This window comes from Crinia signifera, chromosome 7, assembly GCF_055691185.1.
Source record: "Crinia signifera chromosome 7, ASM5569118v1, whole genome shotgun sequence".
NCBI classification, from domain to species: domain Eukaryota; kingdom Metazoa; phylum Chordata; class Amphibia; order Anura; family Myobatrachidae; genus Crinia; species Crinia signifera.
In genome coordinates this window covers 109,831,020-109,854,057 of record NC_139223.1, presented here as the reverse complement: position 1 = coordinate 109,854,057, position 23,038 = coordinate 109,831,020, and the positions used below count along the sequence as shown (strand labels likewise).

Sequence of the window (23,038 nt, the reverse complement as noted above, 5' to 3'; positions counted from 1 at the left end):
CTGAGGGTATATTCCAAAAGCTGGGACTCTCCCCCTTTGATAGACACTAGTAGCTTGTCTCTGCTGTGCCCAGAACCAGAGATATCAGCCTTCTAGCAGCTGGTTACTGCTCCAGCTCCACACACCTGGTATGTAGTTTTATATTCTCATTGGCAGATTGCTCTGCCTCCTGAACTCTGATCCCCTAGCCCCCAATACCATTTGGTAGGAGGGATTCTCTAATTTTTAATTCCATTAAAATCTAAAGAAATTTATTTCCGGGAACTGGAGATATCTGCAGTCAAGCAAGCTGTCCTCCCACCAGAAAATTATGAATAATAAGCCCACTCCGCTATACATCCCTCCTCTGCATATTAAACATCCTCTACCACCCTGGAAGTTATGTATCAGGGCCCCTTCATCCAGCCCAATGTCCCCTTCTCCCACTCCATCTCCCACCATCTGTGCAGTAAAGGGGTAGTTAGTGGAAATTACTGATCCAGGCCCTACATGCTGAGCGGTTGATATAATACCCCCTACCACCCGTGGGACATCAAAGCATCCCCCACCCCTACCGCTGGAGGATCGGTAGGGGCCCCAATACATTGCAATGCCCAGGGGTCTGCACTGCTGTTGACGCCCCTGTATGTATATATATATATATATGTATGTGTGTGTATATATATATATATATTATTATTATTATTTATATACATTTGGTCTATCTATAATACTTTAACTGACCCAGCATATACAGTGTCCATCTCCGTGCTTTGCTCCGCCCCTCTGGAAACCCCCTTCTGAAAATCCTGCGTTTGCCCCTGGATGTCAGTGGATGTCAGCTGCCCGCCCACTCCCCATACAGGGAGCCCGCAGATCTAGCAGAGAGGTGTCTTAGATCTGCGAGCACTTGCAAAATCATTCGATGGTAGCGACCATCGAATGATTTTGTCCCCGCATGCAAGGCTGCGAATGGATGTTTATGCGAAACAAATTATTATTAATGTTAATTTATATGGCGCCACAAGGGTCCTGCAGCGCCTGACAATACATAGATGAGCGAAGAACAATACAAGAAAAATAGTGATTTACAGTACAAATGCAAATTAGGACAAGTACACGGTAAATAAAAAAGACAGTTACAATAGTGGACACTGATGCAATTATAACAGTGGCAGAGACTTAGAAAAGCAAATAAGGAGAGAAGGCCCTGTTCGTTAGAGCTTACATTCTACAGGTAAGGGGCAGACAAACTGGGGTGACACAGCTGAGATAGAAGCGAACAGACAAAAATCCTGGAGGCGGGCATGGGAGGAAGTAACCAGCTTGCAGGGGAGGCGACGTGCATTTGCGGAGCGGAGAGAGGGGTGGGAGCAGTGGCGGGCTAGGCAGGGGGGCAGGGTGCCAGAAGGTTTCTCTGCTCCCGGCTGTCAGTGTCTGGCTGTGCTGCTGCACACACGCACACTGCTGGGGTTGGCAGTTCCAGACAGCGCCACAACAAGGGGGTGAATGCCGCCGCCTTATCTACTGATTACCGGCAATTAAATGGACGGCTCAGGGGCGGGGTGTCAGGGAGGGTGTCCGGAGCTTTGAGGCTGAGAACTTTAAATGTACACAGCCGCGGCCTGCTGCTGAGCTCCTCTCTCCCACTTTCCCAGAATGCTGGTGCGAGTGCAATGTCATAGCACACTGCAATCTGGCAGCGGACACAGGGGAGAGAAGAAGGGTTTGAACAGCCTGCCCATCTGCCCACCTGCCTGCCATGATCTTTCATCACCTGCCTACAAGCACCGTGTGCCTTGATGAAACCCATCATCATTACCAGACCAGTCCCAGTTCCTGGCCCCATGCTCAGCACAGGCCAGCAAGTTACATTCTCTCTCTCTGTCCTATACTGCACATTGTGTGTGTATAAATATATAAAATCAGAAAGTGCTATATATTATGTATATGGGGGTTCTATTGTAATGTGTATAAGTGGCTCTATAGTGTTGTAACATATAAAAGGGGGACTAATGTGGGGTGTAATGTACTGTGTGCTGTAACATGCATTGGTACTATATTTTCACACTGACATGAGCCTGCTGCAGAAGGTTGTAAAATGCCTTCCGCAGCTGCACTGGCTCATGTCGGTGTCTGCAAGCGGCGTCCGGGAGCCTTCCCCAGCAGGCTCATGTCAGTGTGAGTGTGTAAGCAGTGTCGGCGGGAGCTGCATGTGCCGACCGGTGTCCTTCCCCAGGCAGCAGAGCCCACCCCTCTCCCGAGTCCCAGTGGCAGCCGCGAAAATTCTTGTTTGGGGGGCTGGAAGGAGGAAGCGGAATCAAGTGCCGGCCGCCTGCAGCAATGGATTGCCGGGCGGCTGGGTGCAGGGAGGGATGAGTGACCCGGCAGCTAAGTGGGGCTGATTTTGGGGCCCCTCTGATCACTGGGGCCTGGGTCAGTTGTCCCCTTTGACCCCCCCTGTCGCCGGGCCTGCAGGTGCGGCTAGAGTAGAGGAGGGGACCGGGCACAAAAAGCAGCAGGGAGAACCTGGCCTGCCTTACTAGATTACACCAGTGTCAGGCATGCTGATCCCGTTACTCTTTGGGCCTGATATGTGCCCCTTCTGTGTTGGCTGTGGTCTCTGCATGCACAAGGATCACTGGGTTGTTCACCCATAGCATACACTCTCTCCTTCTCCCCTTCCTCTCCCCTTTCAAATGTGCTGTGAGACCACACCCCTTTTTACCTAGCTGTCCACCCCCTTGTATCATGGTGCACCCCCCATGTCATTTTCTTCTGAATCCACCCCTGGCTGCACCTGCTCTACTAAGCCCTCTCATGGACAGGTTCCTCTCCAGATCAGCTTCCTGTCCGGGCTCTGCCCCCAACTCATCTCCTCAATCTCCATGGTTTCTGCTCTATGGGCACCACACAGGATGAAGAAGGATGGATCAGAGATCAGCTGGAGAGCACATAGGTACTACCTGCCCCCTGCAGCCTCTCACTATCTCCCCTGCTGTCTCTTTCATTATCTACCTCTCTCCCGCAGCCTCTCTCTCCCCTGATGACTCTCTGTCTCATCCCTGTGTCCTTTCTCTCCAGTGCGGCCTCTCACCCCTGAGTTCGCTCTCACTATCTCCCACTTCCCTGTGCTCTCTCACCATTCCCTCTCCCCTGTGCACTCTCGCCAACTCTTCCCCTTTGCTCTCTCACTCAACATCTCCTTCTACCCTGCTCTCTTTCTCACCATTTCCCCTGCGTTCACTGTCGCTTTCTCCCTCGCCATCTTCCTCTTCCCTGTGATTTCTCTTGCTATATCCCTGCCCTCTGCAGTTTATCTCACTATGGGGCCCATTTATCAAGAATTGTGGTACTTATATGTTAGTTGGGCGCCCACTAAGCTATTTGCTTAGTGGGCTATTCTGCGTAGGGAAATCGCATCACATCGCATCGCAGGGGCCATTTTAGTGTCATGCAATGTGCGATGCGATGCTTAATGTAATTTATTCACTGCTCTGTGTGCCCCCAAGGTAACGCATTGCATCGCACCTGCGGCAAAATCGCATGCTTTTAGGCTCCCCCCACTATCCACGCCACCCCAAAGCGTGGCAAGCGCAGCGAGCCCCGCGAGGGGCGGCGGAACGCGTCCTCCGACCTTTTCATACCCCCACTATCCACGTCGGCGTGGAGTTGATTTTATATAGTGTGGCGAGTGCAGCTTGCCACCGAGTTTGAAGCGTGGCAAGCGCAGCGAGCCTCGCGAGGGGACGCGTAATACATGTAAAGTAATCCACGTCTGCTTGGCACGCTTCGGGCTCGGTGGCTTGCTGCGCTCACCATACTATATGATATCAACTCCGCGCCGATGTGGATAGTGGGGGTATGAAAAGGTCGGAGGACACGTTCCGCTGCGCTCACCACGCTTCGGGGTGGCGTGGATAGTGGGGGGGGGGTGCCTAAAAGCACAACCCCCCCTCCCGATTTTGCGGGAGGTGCGATGCGATCCCCCAGGGCTAAAAGAGCAGTGAATAAATTACATAGGAAAATCGCATGCCCCTTAAAGTGGCCCATGCAATACGATGCGATGTTCCTAAGTTAGCGTACGTATGCTAATTGGGCGACCAACTAACATATAAGTACCAGAATTGCATATGCAATGCCATCTGGGAGTGATACTAGTACCCAGCATTGCAATATGAGATTCAGTCGTCAGGATGCATGTCCCCGTGATGTGCTGCCTGGGCTACCCCTCTGACCGCACATGCACAGCAGCCATTGGGGTATATTCAATGCTCCGGTGAGCGCGGCTCAGCATTCTCTGTTTTTCCTTCATTTTTGGTGAACCGGGAGCGTTGAATAGGGTGAGCACCATTTTTGGCGAAAGAACTTTCTCGCCAAAAAAAGGCATCCTCGCTGGAAAAAATGGCGAACTGGGAGCATTGAATATACCCCATTGCCTCTGTAGGCATAACTGAAATGTGTGGTCCATAGCTGTAGGGAGCAGTGGCTGCAGCGGAACAAGTTTCTCCCACTGTCCCCTTTTCCCATCACTCCGGGGCCACTTGCTTGTGTTTGCACCCCAGACTGAAAGTTGCCAGCCAGCCCCTGGGTGGGAGTGTGAAAAGAGACAAGGTCAGATATGTAGGTGGGAGAGGAAAGGGTGATGGCTTTGTAAGTAAGTGTAAGGATCTTGAATTATGTTCTGAAGGGAAAGGGGAGCCAGTGCAGGGCGTGTAAGAGAGGGGAGGTGGACATAGTACGTTTGGGGAGGAAGATGAGATGGGCAGCAGCATTGAGGATAGATTGGAGTGGAGAGAGGTGTTTTATAGGGAGGCCAGAAAGTAGTAGATTACAGTAGTCCAATCTGGATATAACTAGTGAGAGGATGAGGGTCTTTGTAGCATCCTGGGTGAGATAGGGTCTGACCCTGGACATATTTTTGAGGTGAAAACGACAGGAAGGGAAGAGTAACGCCAAGGCAGCGTACTTGGTGGCTAGAGGAGATCGTTGTTCCATCAATAGAAAGTGAAATTGTGGAAGGTGAGGTTATGTGGGAGGGCGGGAAGATGATCAGCTCAGAAACATTTGCATGCGAGTGGGGATATTCAGCTCACAAGCGGGACAGGTGTTTGTGTGGGAAACACATAGATGACACGGAAAGCTGTGAAATTTGCAGCTTTGTGTGTCAATCAGAACCACCCCCAAATGTGTCAGTAAGTCATTACATGGGTAGGCTCTTAAAGTTAAGCTGGGTACACACTGGGCGATATATCATACATTTATATGCAAAATGCTGATAAATCATGAATATCAGTTAGTTTGAAGGCTCAATATCATCACTGACCGCTCCGTACATGCAGTCTGAACAAAGTTAACGATCTGTGTGTATGCATTACTGTATATCGTTCTCCCACAGTACGATACAGCTGACTCGCGCGAATCGATAAGTGTGTACCCAACATTACACACAACATCTCAGCAAGCCAGTGTTATACATTATAGATGTTACAGTACATTGAGGAATAGAGCACAGTATTTCACACCAACATTCCGTACTGCTATTAAATAACAAACATATGATATTTATTGAGCTGAAAGAATGAGCTTTAATTAATTGTCTCTTTATTACTTCATTCAGTAGATGTATAATTGTTTAGACCAGAGTATCCCTATTCTCAAGCTGGGTAACTAATTTATCAGGTGATATATCATTCTGCTGCGGTTTGGAATGATATCTCGACCACATCGGTAATTGTGTACACATTGGCCCTTATTCTGGTTCACTCGCAAAGGCAAATTTGTTCTCAAATGGACAAAACCATGTGCACTGCAGGGGGCAGATGTAACATGCAGAGAGAGTTAGATTTGGGTGAGTTATTTTGTTCTGTGCAGGGAAAATACTGACTGCTTTATTTTACACTGCAATATAGATCTCACTTTGAAGTAAAATCCCACCGAAATCTAATTCTCTCTGCACAAGTTACATCTGCCCCACCTGCAGTGAACATGTGTGCTCCTGCTGTCGCTAGCAATATCTTCACATCAGCCCTGCTGTAGATTTGACTGGGGATATCACTAATGACAGCCATGTTACTGAATGGAAGCCCCATCACTGCATCACTGCCGGCATAGGCAAGTGTGTATGTATTAAATTATAGTAACCAAGCATTAATTTATAGATTGTCTATACTGATTCACCAATCAACATTCAGTACCTATGTATTCTTTGGCTCACAGTTAAAGGGTGTAAAACACTGCGATTTTGGCAGGCAATAGATAGTCAAAATCACCAGGAAGGTTAGCCAAAATCGCAGTGTTAAACATGCAGCCGATACCAATGCGCGGCCCCGCTAAATCAGTATCACATAGAAAATATGATTGTAAAGTCAAGTCTATTTTGACTAAATTGTAGGAGATCATAGTGAACGTAAGCAAGATCGCCAGTGCATATAGTTAAAATCACTTAGTCAAAATAGCTTTGTCAAAATTGTCCCCTAGCAAAAATTGCACCGTGTGTACATGCCTTTAACCCCACTAACTAGCGTCATTGATTAATTCTCACTTGCACACAGTAGCATATCACTGTAACAATACACAGCTGGCATTCTGCCAATACACGTTTCAATGTTACATCTTTATCAAGGTCGCACATTATCAGAAGAGGTGCTAGTTGTGCCCTTCTGAGAGATATGTGATAATGAGACAAAATTAGCACACCACAATCTGCAAACCCCCCCCCTCATTTTGGTTAAAATAATGCCATTTTCAGGGTGTGTACATTTGGGCAGGTGAGGGATATGCTATTTTGCTCCTGCACCCCTATACACAGTTATTGTATGGCTGGCTGCTGCTAATTTCTTTAATGAGTGACATTTCAATGCTTCTAAGATTCCACACTGGCCCTTATTCTGGTTCACTTGCAAAGGCAAATTCCTTCCCAAATAGACAAAACCGTGTGCACTGCAGGGGGGGGGGGGGGATGTAACATGTGCAGATAGATTAGATATGTGTGGGGTTTTACTTCAAAGTGAGATCTATATTGAAGTGTAAAAATAAAGCAGTCTGTATTTTCCCTGCATAAAAACAAAATAACATCCAAATCTTACTATCTCTGCAAAAGTTACATCTGCCCCACCTGCAGTGCACATGGTTTTGTGCATTTGAGAAGGAATTTGCCTTTGCGAGTGAACCAGAATAAGGGCCAATGAGTGGTAGCACACTAGGGTTTATCCTGCTCTGTGGTACCACCTAGCAAGATTGTTGGAACTAGTGGCAATAGATTACAGAAGCTTTGTATTTTAATATATGGTACAGTATATTAGAGTAGAGAGAAGGGATGAAGGTGCAATATATGCTGGCCACTCTGCAGGAGTAAGCTAAGTGTGCTGTTATTTTTCTTTGCACATTACAGTTTTCTAAGGGTTCATAAGGCACAGACCATACCTTAAATTTTCTGGCCCTCATTCTGATCAGTCCATATCACACGTGTGTCCGCACAGGGGACCGATGTTGTGCGTCTGCGCATGCACAGATGCTTTTCTGCGCATGTGCAGACACAGGGTGCATGCAGCCATGGCGAAAAGGGTGTTCACCAGGCTCACATACCCAACACTGCGGTTGGGGGGCGTGGGACGATGGCGGATAGTCGTGCTCATGGGAACACCCAGCATTTCATGGCCCGTGATGTGGGCGCTGGGGACAGGCAGCTGACATCACCAGATGTCAGCTGTCCACCCACTTCCTGCCGAATGTCCACGCATATCTAAGGTTACCTGAGAGAAACCTTAGATATGTGTGGACCTTCCACATCATTCGATGGTCGGCGACCATCGAATGATGTGGGTGCTCCGCCAAAGCATGCGAATGGATGTTTATGTTAAACATCCATTCACAGCCTGTGTGAACATATGCAGCATGCAAGGGGGGGGCGGGCATACCAGCATTTGGAGGGCGGTGTCTGGTGGACTCACAAGGCTGCAGCCTTGTGAATCAACCAGAACAACCTCCTAGGTTTATCAGGGCATTGAAGGTGCTGTTGCCTAATTGTCAGGAGGTGTCTCTATCCAAATCTAAGTTATGGGGATGTTTATTGTTTATAGTAATGCCGGTTCTTAATGGCCACAAATTGTAGGCATTATATGAGCTGAAATGGTTTGGTACTTGTGTAATAGCACGGCGCCCGGCTACGCTACGTTTTCAGCGTAGCCCAAAGGCTGCCTAGCATAGTTAGCGGCCCCCCAATCTGTTCATACCCCCCAACCTGTTCATACCCCCACTATCCACGTGGGCATGGAGCCCGAAGCGTGGCGAGCATAGCGAGCCCCGCGAGAAGACAAGGAATACATGGAAAGTAATCCGCATCCCCTCACGGGGCTCGCTGCACTTGCCACACTTTATAAAATCAATTACGCCAACGTGGATAGTGGGGGTATGAACAGGATGGGGAGACGCGTAACATGTCCCCTCATCACACTTCGGGCTGGCGTGGATAGTGGGGGTGTTTCAGGAACACATTCACACCTGCCATAACATACATCTGAGACAGTAATGACGACGTGTTAACAGGTAACTAGATTTTAGTGAATAATAAAGAAGAAAAAAAAAAACACTTAACAAAGGACAATAATATGAAATAACAAGACCATAGAAAATAATAAAATTATTCTTCAGCTTCTGCATTCACGGAAACTGCAGCTGAAGTTGACGCAGTTATGTCTGCATCTGTGTCAGCCTTTGGGAGCAGAGTTAAGGCATGTAGAATCCACTGGAAAGCGCTTTCTGCGCCGACAGTTTTGCGCCAAATTAATTCCTGGAGATAGGAGTCCAGATTTTGGCGTGCAGTGCCCCTTTGCCTTTTGTTGCAGCACTTACAAGATCCCAGAAGGCGTTCAAAGGCGTTCAATGTTTTGGGTATGAACCCCAGTCTCAGGATCAACAAAATTAGTGGTGGTTTACCCTGCCTGCTCCAGCTGTTGAGTGTTATATGCACACCAGCAATCAGATGCCCCTTTCCCACTGCAGGCTTTACACTGTAAAATGCAGTTTTTTTAGCCTTTTTAAACGGCTAGAGCTGCAGTGGGAAAGCTCCAGGTTGCTTTACACGGGTAACAAATACCGGTATTTGTTACCCGGGTAAAAAGCAGTGTTTTTACCGTGTAAGAGCCGTTTTTTTGGCAATGGGAAAGGGTTTTAAACGGTATTTAGAAATAATAATAAAGGTTAAGAACATGATTGGTGCATGTGATGTTTTTAATGACAGGCAAGGTTTACTAGAGAGTTTAAACGTGTTGCTTTGTGGTTTACATGGGTAAGTGTGAATGGGACAAAAACTGCTTTTAAACGTTATTTTAACGTTTAAAAGCTGCAGTGGGAAAGGGTCTTTGTGGCTATTACCCGGGTAAAGACACGTTTAAAAAAAACGGGTCTTTACCCGGGTAGGCAGTGGGAAAGCAGCAAGAGTATATAGTCATCCCCGGTTCTATATATTTGTTGATGGTGGACATCAGGGTGCTGGCGTCACGTCTTACGCTCGGCACGCTAATTTATTCTCCCTCTATGGGTGTCGTGGACACCCACGGAGGGAGAAAGTTTCGGGATTTCGGCGGTCGGGATTTCGGCGGTCGGTATTTTGAACGCCGGGATTCCGACCGCCGGGAAATTAACCGCATCCCCCCTGGGAATGCCTCCAAACAACCACTGTTGAGGCAGCACACATCCAACATGACCTTTTTTCTGTACAAACAGACTCTCGGCCACCTCAACTATTTTTCCCGGACCGCCAATTCGGCGTTGGGGCTGCGACATTAAGTCCACGGTGCAGGCCTCCCGCATAAGGTTATTGTACAGCACTTTGGTTTTGTCCGACAACTTTAGTTGTCGTTCACAAAACGATATGCTTGTGATCTCCTCTGCCCATGAATAAATAAAAAGGATGAGGGTAAGAAATGGGATATGACACCGGAAACCCCGGAAACCAATGTGCCGCACAGAGACTTATCTTCTTTTGCCAGGTTTTAATGTGGCAACGCCACATGCACTCCTTCACGCTGAAACGCATTGGGTGTCAATTAACACAGGTTTGTGTCAGTGGCAGCAAATGGTGCTGCTGAAAAAAAGCCACTGACTCCTCCTCTGTCTACAGCAGGTTAAACATCGTGAGAGGTTCTGCAGCCATTCCGCAGTCACTTCACCTTCACCTCTGACTGACTATGGTAACTGCGTAACGCTGACTGACTATGCTGGCCGCGGGAACACTATGCTACTTCTGACAGGGACGCTGACTACGCTGGCCGCGGGAACACTATGCTACTTCTGACAGGGACGCTGACTAGGCTGGCCGCGGGAACACTACGCTACTTCTGACAGGGACGCTGACTACGCTGGCCGCGGGAACACTACGCTACTTCTGACTGACTACGCTTACTACGCTAGCCGCGCAAACACTACGCTGATTCTGACAGAGATGCTACGCTTACTAGGTAACGGGTGCCGTGCTATTACACAAGTACCAATGGATTTCTAGCCTAGTGGTTTTTCAGGTCTAGTGGCCAGCCACCATGGAACCATTCATCCTAACTTAGCCAGCCACAGTGCTGCTATTAGGGAATTCTATTACTGTTGTAGGACATGCTGGAGGACAGCACGCTGAACAGCCCTGTTAGTCTATCAAATCCTCACCCCAAGTACCTATATGCATGTACTCCACTCCATGGGTATGCTGATTTATACATTGGGTGGTATAATTGCATCTTGCAAATACATTTTGGTTGTTAATATCATGACCACATTGCACTGCAAATGCAATTGTTGATAAATGGTTCCCTTAGATCTTATTATAAGTAGATCAAAGAACACTTCTTGTGAGAGTAGTCTCAGGGGAGGGAGAGGGAGGCATCATCACTGCCACCGGGGATTCTGGTACCCCCATGGGAGAGGCAGAAGCCACCACTGAACAGACCCAAGCCCACACCACCCCCAGATGGGTATGGGTCATAGGTCGACAGTAAGAAGGTTGGTAGTCAATAGGTCGACACCTATTGTTAGACAGGTGGACACATGAAAATGTCAACATGCCTTATGTCGACATGGTCAAATGGTCAACGCATGCAATAAGTCGACATGGGAAAACTCAACTTGAAACATGGATAAAGGTGGACACAAGCAACAAGTCGGCAGATGAAAATGTCGACATGAATTTTTCACTTTGTTGATGTCAATGTCCACACATGAGCATGAGCAATTTGTGTACTGTGTCATTTTACCATATGAAAGTATGAAAAAGTTTGAAATGTGAAAAACTCATGCTGAGCATTCCAAGTGTCGACCATTGCCATGTTTGCTTGTGTCGCCATTTTGCCTATGTTGACGTTGTACATGATGACCATTTGGTGTCAACCTATTGATTGTTGACCTATCATCTGGATCCCATAGGACATCAGCAATAGGACCCATTAGTACCAGTGGCTGAGTAATGTAGCTCTTGTATTCTAGTGCTCCAAAACAATGGATAGGTTGCAGGGCAGTCAGAATGATCTCTAGGCAAGCCAGGAATGGAACTGTGAATTTTCTGCAGCAGTTGGGTTGGTGGGGTCAGTAGAGGTACATGTTCTTTTACATCCCACACAAGCCATGCCTAGACCCCTCCGGCCACCTGGTGTTGGCTACTAGTGTCCTCTAGACACAGAGGAAGCTGTGCAGGGCCTGATGAGCCTAGATCCCCAGCTCCCAGCTGCCAGAGTTCCAGAAACCCTGCAGCTCCTATCATTCACCCCTGGTGTCTGTCACTTTGATGGCGCTTCTAACTAATAATGCAATAAAGCAGATAATATAGCACAAAAGGGCCGAAATCGCACGTTTTCTGAAAATCGCACATGTAATAGGGTGCAATTTGCAGTAAACAAATAGCATTTTTTGCCGCGAAATAGCACATTTTGAAGTGGTGATTTTTAGTCACACTTCAATTCACATCCAGATGTTTTTCCATTATAAAGTATACAAATCGCACATGTAATAGGGTGCGATTTTTGGTAAACGTTACCAAAAATCGTTAAAAAATTAGACCAGGTTCTGCATGGTTCTGTTTTTAAAAATGTGTAAAAGTTAAAACTTAAAAAAAAATGGCGTGGGGTCCTCCCTCCTGAGCATAACCAGCCCCGGGCTCATTGAGCCGGACCTGGTTCCAAAAATACGGGGGGACAAAAAGCATAGGGGTCCCCCATATTTCTGAAACCAGCCCTGGACTCTTGGACCGGTCTTGGTTCCAAAAAATCCCAAAAATCTGGGGGTCCCCTGTATTTTGAAACCAGCATCGGGCTCCAACAGCCCGCGGTGTCATGCCAACGACGGGGGACACTTTTTACATAAGGTCCCCCGGCCATACCATGAGCACTGTGCCTGGTCAGCCTTGGACGGGGTACCTGGGGGAGTGGGGACCCCCCAATAAAGCCCCCCCCCCCGGCTTTACCCGTACAGGGCTGAAGGCCAGGCCTGTTACCGGCGTCCCTGGGCTTTGGACGTCGGCCTGATAGGGTTAATTAATTCATACATAACATTGATTTATACAGGTGAACTACAAGTGCCAGCAGGCCTCCGCCGCATGTGGGGACTTGGCGAACCACAAGTCCCAGCATGCGGGGCATTAATGGGCTTGCTGGGACTTGTAGTTCACCTGTAAAAAAGAATGTTAAAATAAAACACACACACACAGCCAGCTCACCCCGCACTGACAGCGGGGTGAACTGGCTTCCTGGAGCGCTTCTAACAGCTTTTATAGAGGCTGCTAGCGTCGTTGGCTCTATGCGTCTCCATGAAGATGCATAGCTCAGTCCTGATTGGCTGACACATCGAGCCAACCATGCTAACAGCCTCTATTGCAGCTGTGCGGGGTGAGCTGGCTGTGGAAGAGGGAGGGCAGCGCTGGACCCTGGTTCGGTAAGTATGTTGGTGTAAAAGTGAGGTGTGTGTGTGTGTGTTTAATAAAATTGTACTTTTCTGTGCGTGTGTGTTGTATTTTAACATTCTTTTTACAGGTGGAGTACAAGTCTCAGCGGGCCCATTAATGCCCCGCATGCTGGGACTTGTGGTTCGCCAAGTCCCAGCATGCAGGGGAGGCCTTCTGGCACTTGTAGTTCACCTGTATAAAGCAATGTTATGTATATATGAATTAACCCTATCAGGCCAGCGTCCAAAGCCCAGGGACGCTGGTGACCGCCCCGGGCTTCAGAGTGGACGGGTCCCCACTCCCCCATGCACCCCATCCAAGGCTGACCAGCCACGGTGCTCATGGTATGGCCTGGGAACCTTATGTTAAAAAAAAGTGTCCCCTGGCTGTGACATGACACCGCAGCTGTTGGAGCCCGGTGCTGATTTCAAAATACGGGGGACCCCAGATTGTTTGTCCCCCGTATATTTGGAACCAGGACCGGTCCAAGAGTCCGGGGATGGTTTCAGAAATACGGCAGACCCCTTACGCTTTTTGTCCCCTGTATTTTTGGAACCAGGTCCGGCTCAATGAGGTCTGGGGCTGGTTATGCTCAGGAGGGGGGACCCCACGCCATTTTTTTTTTACACAAAATCGCACATTTTATCAAATTCGCACATTTTCATGACAAAATGTGCGATTTTTGCACATGCGATTTGATGCGATTTTTAAAGATGACCAAGAATCGCCCCCTATTACATTTCACCCATGGTGTTTTACTGATACTGTTTTTACAATATTTAAATGTAATTACATTTCTCATATTAATTATGAACTGGATGCAGTAAGAAACCTAGCTGTGGAGTTCATCTCATTAGAAAGTGTAAAGGACATGTCTCTCTGCTTTTACCAGTGATCTTCTGATCCATTGTTCCGACATGATATTCCCATGATCTGACAGTGAAAGAAAGTCAGTAATCTATGTTACTTTTCTTACTTATCATGACTGTTCAGTGAAGCAGGTTGGTGAGGTGACGCTCACACCTAGGTGTGTTTGGCTTAACCCATTGCACTGTAGAATGCTTCTAAATTGATGTAAACAGGCGGATCCTCTTTCATGTTAGTCTACAGAGAGATGGATTAGGATAGAACTTTATTGTTTTGGGACTCTGACAAAACAAGCCTAAAATGACCAATATTACAAATGGCAGTTGTATTAAAGTAAAACCAATGGGCATATTTATCAAAGCGCAAAATATAACTAGATAAAATGTAAATCACATTATCTCAAAATACTACTATTACTTGCACTAACCCCGATTATGGATATTTATCCTGGAGCTCTATGTCAAAAGTATTTACCAAGAAATATTGGGTGAGATTTAATAGGATGAGAGATTCAGAAAGTGAGAGATTTGGTAAGAAATCTCCAGTTTTTTTAAAGCAGCAATCATTTACACTGCAAAACCAGTTTGATTTTGCAGTGTAAATGATTGCTGCTTTAAAAAAACTGGAGATTTCTCACCAAATCTCTCATTTTCTGAATCTCTCATCCCATTAAATCTCACCCCCTGTTTCTCCTACAGTATGACATAAACTATTCGCTACTGAGACTTAACAGCCAGCCCACTCCTACAGTCTACCTGGGCCCTACTGCTGGCTCCTGACAACATTACCAGTCACTGAGGGTTTTTTCCAAATGGAATGAAGTAACAACCATTATTTTATTTCTAAACCATTTAAATGTGCATATTACTTATGTTGGATAACACATTAAAATGTATTCATTCATTATTAATTAAACCTCATAATTATATCTTTGTTTTTTTTGTTGTTTGTTTGTTTCTCAGAAATATCACTTTATCAATAATATTGAGGTTGGTGCCAAATGCCTCATCTATTATAGGGCTCCTATGTTAAGTTACAGTATGTGAAGCCCTTATTTCATTTAAAAGTCCCCTTAGAAACCGAAAATTAGACCTCTCTTTTCTGAGCATCTCCATATTATTCAGCATTGGGAAGTTCTATCAGTACTTAACAGTGGTGCAAGTAGAAAAAATGTCTTAGCGGTACTGGGCCGCGCGACGAAGGCGCGCACCGAAAAATGGGCGTGGTCATATGACACGAGGGGGAGTGGCTACATGACTAAACTTTAAAACACAATGACATTTCTGGTTGGGCTTGTGCATTGCATCCTGCACACAAAATGTAGGACCCAGATAAACTACAAACCGGGATATTGCACGCCGAAAATTACACATAATACCCATGCCATAATGCCCATTGTGCCGCTGCCGCACAACTGATGCCCATTACTAATATGCCCACACAGTGCCACACATATGCCCCCACAGTGGCAGATATCATATACCCCCACAGTGCCAAACATATATACCCCCACAGTGCTAAGTATGCCCCCACAGTGCCACACACACATATGCCCCCAGTGCTAGGTATGTCCCCAGAGCCAGATATGCCTCCACAGTGCCACACATATGCCCCCAGAGCCAGATATGCCCCCCCAGTGCCACGCATATGCCCCCACAGTGCTAAGTATGCCCCCAGTGCCACACATGCCCCCACAGTATGTACCACACATATGCCCCCAGAGCAGGGTCTCTGAGGTCTCCTCTCCACCCTCCAGTCGCCCGCTTCCCTTCGGAGGGGAGCGCATCACGCATCTCTTTTCCCGGCTTCACTGTGTGACTGGGCCGTCAGCCAATCATATCTCACGGGCTGGCTCCGTCCCGCGAGTTCTGACTGACTGACAGCCCAGTCACAGTGACACAGGGAGGGGAAGGAGAGACGCGCGATGAGCTCCCCTCCGAAGGGAATCAGTTGTGACTGGGTGTCGGAGGCCACACCCCCTGCCACTTACATATGCACGCATGCGCATTAAGGATTTGGGGGGAGTACCGCCATACTTGCACCCCTGGTGTTGTGTGTTTGCAGAATAAAAGTTGAAAGATACAGAATACAGTGGTGATTAATATTTTATTAGTTTATAATTTGGAGGTGTGGAATATGGGGACTAATAATGGTACTTCCTAGATGAGGATACTAGTTGGTACTTTGAAAGTAGCCACTAGTATCATCATCTAGGATAATTACCATTAGTTAGTCCCATTGTTCCACATGCTCCAAATTATAAATAAAATATTAATCACCACCACTGTAAACTGTATCTTTTAACTTTAGTCTGCAAAACACACAACACCCATTCCATCTTCTTCTCATTCATTCCAAACAATCAAAGCATACAGGCTGAGGCCTTTTGGTTCAGATGCAAAATTGTTGAGGCTCAAGCCCACTCAACAATTTTGCATCTGAACCAAATGGGCTTAGCAGCGCCTTAAAAACACTTCATTTACATTACAGACAGTCATTTAATGTGAGCTCAGTATTAGCATACCCACTCCGACCGTCACTGTCTCCGCAGGTCTCCTAACACGGGCTGACAGGCTGTCTCCGACTTGCCCTGGCTGGCCTCCCCCTACTGTTTGCTGCATCAGTGAACTCCCGCAGGTGCCCGCCAACTCTTCCTCTGCAGAGTTTAAGCGCCGACGCGGCACGCAACATTAGGACGCGCCGGTTCCATGATGTCAAGGCGCATTCCGGCGCATTCCGGTGCATGCGCAGTGTCAGCGCTCGCCGTGTTTCTAATGGCGGTACGGGGTACCGGCACTTTATGATAAAGCGGTATGCTGTACCACCCTGTGCCGCCGCACTTGCACCCCTGGTACTACAGTACATTAAGGCCTGAAAGCATAGGGTTTTTAGAGCTCTGAAAGCATAGGGTTTTTAGAATTACAGTATTCCATCAGAGATGGATCTTCCCCGTCAGCAGTGGAGTAGTAACAGTCCCCAGGCTTGGAGAATCTGGGTGGGCATGGGAGGTACTGTGAAGACAACTCTCCAGAGCCGCTACACTGCTGTCAGTGCACCGTGAAAGAGATGTCTCTTCCAAAATGGCCACCTCAGAGGAGACAGTTATTAAGGATGCTGGAGGAGGTGGTAGCTATTTTGGAAGGACATGTTCAATAGTATAAAGGGGGCTGGTTGGAACACCTGCACCCACCAGGACTGTAGACCCGTGGCATCAGGGGTGGGGGATCCCCTGACAACAAGCAGGTACTATGGTGGGGTATGGGTCATAGGGTCAACAGAACTTAGGTCAACAGTCATTAGGTTGACCACAATAGGTCAACAGTCTCTAGGACGACAGATGAATTAGGTTCAGGTCATTATGTCAACACAAGCATTAGGTCGACACCAGTTTTTCTTTTCTTTTTGGTGTCTATTTCAACTTAATTTAAAATGAACATGGTATAAGTGTACCGCATTTGCTCGCCCTTTTTTGGGCACAATATTACATTCTCACTATTATCAAGTATGAAAAAAACACCTTTTTTTATGAAAAACTTGTGTTGACCTTTTTCATGTCGACCTAATGCATGCTTGTAGACCTAGTGACTGCACCCCTATGGTGGATGGGAGCCAATGCCCACAAGACTATACTTGCATGTGTGCAGCCTGATGACCACACCTGATGCAGAAGGCTAGCCAGATCTGACTCTGACAGATGTCAGTTAACTTTTCACTTACACAGGTACAGGATTGCTGAACAGAGAATTGTAATAAATCACCCTAAAAAATAAACGGCTTATTTCTGATGTATGTGGCAATAGTAATGAAACACTCAGTTCTACAGTAAATCACAGGTGATAATAGAAACCTTAATTAATAAAGGGTGAACCGGAAGAGATACATTTGGCTGCAGCAATCAGAACAGGTAAATGTAGTACAGTATCAGACTGGGGCATGAAGGGCCCACCGGGGAATTCTTTGGAATGGGCCAATGATTAGGAGTGTAGCCAGTCTCTAGAGGGGGTGTGGCCAGCCACTACATTGGTTTTTCTAACCATTAGCGAATGTGTGGTCTGGACCTCTTGAGAAATATATATTTTGTAAATACTGCTGGTGCACAGAGGCGTACCTAGATATTAGTAGGCCCCCTAGCAAGAGTTTGTAAGGGCCACCTCTTCAGCAACTGATGGTGATAAATAAAACATATTAGTTAAACAGCAAAAAATGGCCCCCCTTCAGCTCTGGGCCCCATAGCAGCTGCACCCCTTGCACCTATGGTAGTTACGTCCTTTCTTGTGCATACATGATAATGTGACAGCTTTATAACAGCAGTGTGCTGTAGAAATAAACCACAGTCCTGTGTATAATCCAAATGCACAGTTTGGAACCTGATCCCTAGAGGAGCAAGGTGAAGCTTCCAAACAGTGGGGCTGCCGGGGGTTTCCCCTGTACCCCCAGTGGGCCAGTCCTCTGGATAGTACACTGGAGATTTGTTAATAACTTCATAATGAGAGAGTGAAAAGAAATGCTATTGTTAGTTAGCACAGAGATAAGTGAATTAATGCAAACAATCTACAGTGATATAAAGCTTTCTGTACATTACTGGCACACTATGCTTCCTCTACGGTGCCATGTGCAGTAAAACAATGATGTGAACATTTATCTAACTTCACAGCTACAAGAAGAGATGCAGAAGGGGAGCATGGAATCCTGGAACAGTACTAGCATACAAGATCCCTTTACAAAGCATCTGAAATTGGATATACCATTCATAACAGTCACATCTGCCTTAGCTCATACTGTACATATAATTATTTGAAAGATAAAATCATGGTAATTGCATTTCAAATATTCTTTTAGTAATTTGCAGACACAAACTGAACTGCGACTGTTCCCGGAGAAGGTGATACCTTGTGTAGTCACTCACTGCAATTCTTGCTACAGTAGCAAGTGCATTGTGAAGGCTGTAACATTAGGCATTGTTTTCATGTAACACGAGGCAGCTAGACAATGACAGGCTCCAATATCAATATATTTTAGACAATGCCTGCAGCCATTTAAAGGACAAGCGCAGGTGGCTCATTTCACCAAAGCCCCATTGCACCAATACTTTGTAAAACCTCCACCTTACTGTTGCATTTTAAACTACTAGCTTATTTTAACTGTCATTAAAAATGAATCACAGGTGGCACAATTACATGAAAAAAAAACAATGAAAGCACACTTCAGGATTCTATAGAGCAATATTAAAATAACTTAATATTAATATTAAGTGATAAACTGTAGCACAAAAAACAAACATTACAATTGTACTTGTAGTTTTACAGAATAAACAGCATTGTAGACAAGGTCTTTTTAGTTCTTTACAAGATATAAGACTCTCCTGAGGTTTCCATGAGGTATCATACTGTACAGTATATTACTGCATATTTAATGGAATAATGATGTCATCGCTCATGACACTTAAGTGATGACATCTCCACTCACTAATTTTTAGCAATGCCATTTCTATGAGATTATTCCACTGAAGCATTATCATTAATGGTGATCTATGTACTGCAACATGTTCTAGACATGGCAAGAGTCATTTGCAAAGGTTGCGTTCATTACAGGCACAGAACACAGAACCAATCAATGCACTTGGCTACCAAAACCTGAATATATGTGTATATATATATATATATATATATATATATACATATATATGAATATACGTATATATGTATACATTTTGTTGTGTACATCTCTACCTGTCTTATAATAATACCCAATTCTCATGTTGGAAAATCCATCCTTATTTGTTTCAGAAGAAGTAAGAGAAGATTCACTGTCGCAATAGAACAGAATAAAATGTAATTTTCTCAATATTAATATTTTGCACAAAGACATATTCTTGGCCATCATTCAGTAGTAACCCTTTAGTACCCCCAGTATAAGAAGCAGGTTAACCAGCACCAGAAGGGAATGATGTCCCATGACCAATAACTTAATATAGGTATGCCAGCTATCACCCTTCACGTCATGACTAAGGTCACGGATTGGGTTTCCTGGTTGCTATTGTTGTTAGCTTTCCACAAACCGCAGGCCCCTGGTGTTATAGTGTGTACCAGCCATACACATGGAGTTAGATTACCCTAGGGTCACCGCACAATGACATGTGTCACAGTGGTTACATCCTAGGGGCCTCATAGGATAGGAGACATATGTAAAGCGATCACACCCCCTTCCACACATTGCCAGCTCCTTACCATTCTCAGGGGTGTCTTCTCATCATTCCGCAGTGTCCCCCATCACCTTCCAGGACACGTTGTACATCCCAATATCCAGCCACCATTGTTCTCAGGATGGGTAGTACTGTAGCTGATGTGTGTCCTGTACAATGTGCAGTGTGTTTCTGCAGCTAAGAGTGCAGGCTGAGCAGAATAGGAAATGAGTATAGAGTAGTATGACGGTGCTGAGTGGGTGTGTATTCTGCACTATATATTGGAGCAGCAATGTGCAAACCAGCCTGAAATTACATACTGTATATTATATTATTATATAGTTCTATAGGCTGGGTGTAACGTGTGAGTCAGACTGCTGTGTGTGTGTATATATATATATATATATATATATGATAAAAGGAAGATGTTTGTCTCTAGATTTGTATAATGTTCAGCAGTACAGCATGTGCTATATATGTATCCTTAATGTGTGGACAGCAGGTGTATATACCAGCTGGCCAGCACAATGTCTATATATTTAACCTGTATTAGTATATTGTATGTCAGGTTGCTCTGGTACATATATAATACCAGAAAGGTGCATATCTATATATTTATAGTGTGCATATATTATAGATAGATAGATAGATAGATAGATAGATAGATAGATAGATAGATAGATAGAGCGATAGATTATATATAGATATAGATCTATCTATCTATCTATCTATCTATCTATCTATCTATCTATCTATCTATGTGTTTAGCAGGTGTATATGCCAGCTGGAGTGTATATATATATTAGAGCTGAGCAGTGCAGTGTGTGTGTGTGTGTGTGTGTGTGTGTTCTACCTGTATATTGTATGTCAGGCTGCCCTGCTGGCTCTTTGTGTGCAGTCTCTGCAGAACCTTCCTTTGCATTGAGAATAAGCTTAGTGCTGCCCCCTCCTATCCTTTCTCCTCCTCTCCATCATGCTCTGTCTCCCGCCTCATCCCTCCCTCCTCTGATTCAGCTCTGCCCCCCACCCTCTCTCATCTTCCTAAAGGTCCAGCTAAACTAACAGCCCGTCTGCTTGGCCTGGTTTCCATGGTGACGAGGACAAGGGAGCATGGAGCTTTCCTAGGTCCGGTAACACTATCACGTGGTCTTAGGGATGAAAGAGTTCGCTACATCAAACTAGTGGGTAACACCTTTGCAGCTTGTGCTGCGTGGAGCCCAAATGAGAGGACTGTGCTGTGCTGCTCTCATCTCATCATCCAGGATCATTTTACTAAGCGCTGGATCCTCCATCTGCCTGACTGAGAATAAATACGTTCAAAGGTGCTCTGTCACCTAATGTTTACTACTGATAACTCGTTATTTATCTATGTCTAACTATCTGTGTGTGTTTATCTGTTTGTTTTTGCTCTATCTGTCTAGCTTTCTATGTGTGTTTGTTTGTTTTTGCTTTATCTTGTAAAGTCTCTGTAGCGGGATGCATATGTACTTTTTATATAATCAGTGTATAAAATTGTACTTGCAAAATACAAAGTCACAGTTATATGAGGAGGGCACTGAGCAGTTAGCAAACTGCCATTCCCATATACAGCATACATGCTCAAATACACCATGGCACTTATTCTGGTTCACTCGCAAAGGCAAATTCCTTCTCAAATGGACAAAACCATGTGCACTGCAGGGGGGGGGGGGGGGGGGGCAGATGTAACATGTGCAGAGAGAATTACGTCATCCCAGCCCTACCGCCCACTGTGCAGTGCCTGTATTACAGGCATTACATGGCGGTGGGGTGGTTGCCACAATGATGCAATCTTGCTGCCCACACTTACAAAAAATAGATATTCCCATATTTTCTGAAAAATACAATTCCTAAATAGGGTAGGTTCACTAATGCCGCATTTATGAATTCGTATTTGGCTGATGGTGTAGGCAGTTGTACTCCGCCGTATTTGTATTTGACGGCCGCTAAATACAAATACGAGTCGGCACCCTGCACGGATCAGTCAGTGTAAAAATATGGTAAAAATAAATCAGAAAAAAAATGGTGTGGGGGTCCCCCCCTCCACACCATAACCAGCCCTAGGCTCAAAGAGCCAGTCCTGTTTTAAAAAATTCAGGGAACAATTAAAGTAGGGGTTCCACGTAATTTTTAAAAACCAGCACCAGGCTCAAGGGCCGGTCTTGGTTCCCAAAGTATGGGGGAAATGACTAGGGGTCCCCCCGTATTTTGAGAACCAGCACTGGGACAAGCTAGCCGGCATAGTAATGGCACTTATTATATATGGTCCCCGGCCAAACCCTTATCCCACTGTCTGGTCAGCCCGGACAGGGACCCTGGGTGAGTGGGGATCCCCCCCCCCAATTGAAGGGGTCCCCACCCTCCAGGGTTAACCCAGCCTGTGCTGAAACTCAGAGCTATGCCCGGTGCCCCAGGGTGGTGGGCACGAAGCTGATGGCATTTAAAAAAATAAAAACTATTATGTATTGTTGTGGAACTTTGAGTTCTAGCAAGCCTGCACCGCATGCAGGGACTTGGAGGACCACAAGTCCCAGCATGCATGGCATTAAAGGCCCTAATGGAACTTGTAGTTCCACAACAGTACAAATAGTTCAATAAAACACAAACACATATGAAAAGTAAAACTTTATTACACACTGCAATTATCCACTCATACGCACCTATAGATTCCATCGAGGGCCCATCATCTTCTCCACGTAGAATCCAATGTGAGTTCCTGTGAAAACTCTCCACTGTCAAATCTATCCCATTTAGATAAATCTGATTATTGTGCTGCTATACAATACAGTCACAAATTGGGGAGACCCAAGCCACCTGATAATTGAGATTTATAAATTATAGCATTACACTCTCAACCCTGCTAAATACCTGTTTTGCAAAATAGAAACCGGAGAATTCTACAGGGCATACCAACATTTCGGTTGGATGGCCATAAATAGATTAAAACGACCCAACACAGTCAACGGTAATTTTCTCCAGGCACAAGCTTTCTCTTTAAAGTTTTGTATAATAGGATCAACACTTTGAACCACATAATCAGTAGCCTGAGGTGTGATCCAAATACCTAGATA

At 45.8% G+C, this 23,038-nt stretch overlaps 1 protein-coding gene across 2 annotated transcripts in view; it reads right to left on the bottom strand.

Annotated features, from left to right (window-relative positions):
- Positions 1–20,912, bottom strand: part of LOC146020468 (uncharacterized) — a 142,963-nt gene extending 122,051 nt beyond the window's left edge. The window contains exon 1 of one of the 2 annotated variants that reach the window (XM_083153622.1): positions 19,996–20,912. The gene's annotated coding sequence lies outside the window, so the exon portion shown is untranslated. The remainder of the gene's footprint in view (positions 1–19,995) is intronic. The other variant, XM_083153624.1, reaches the window with a different exon arrangement.
- Positions 20,913–23,038: the final 2,126 nt, after the last annotated feature.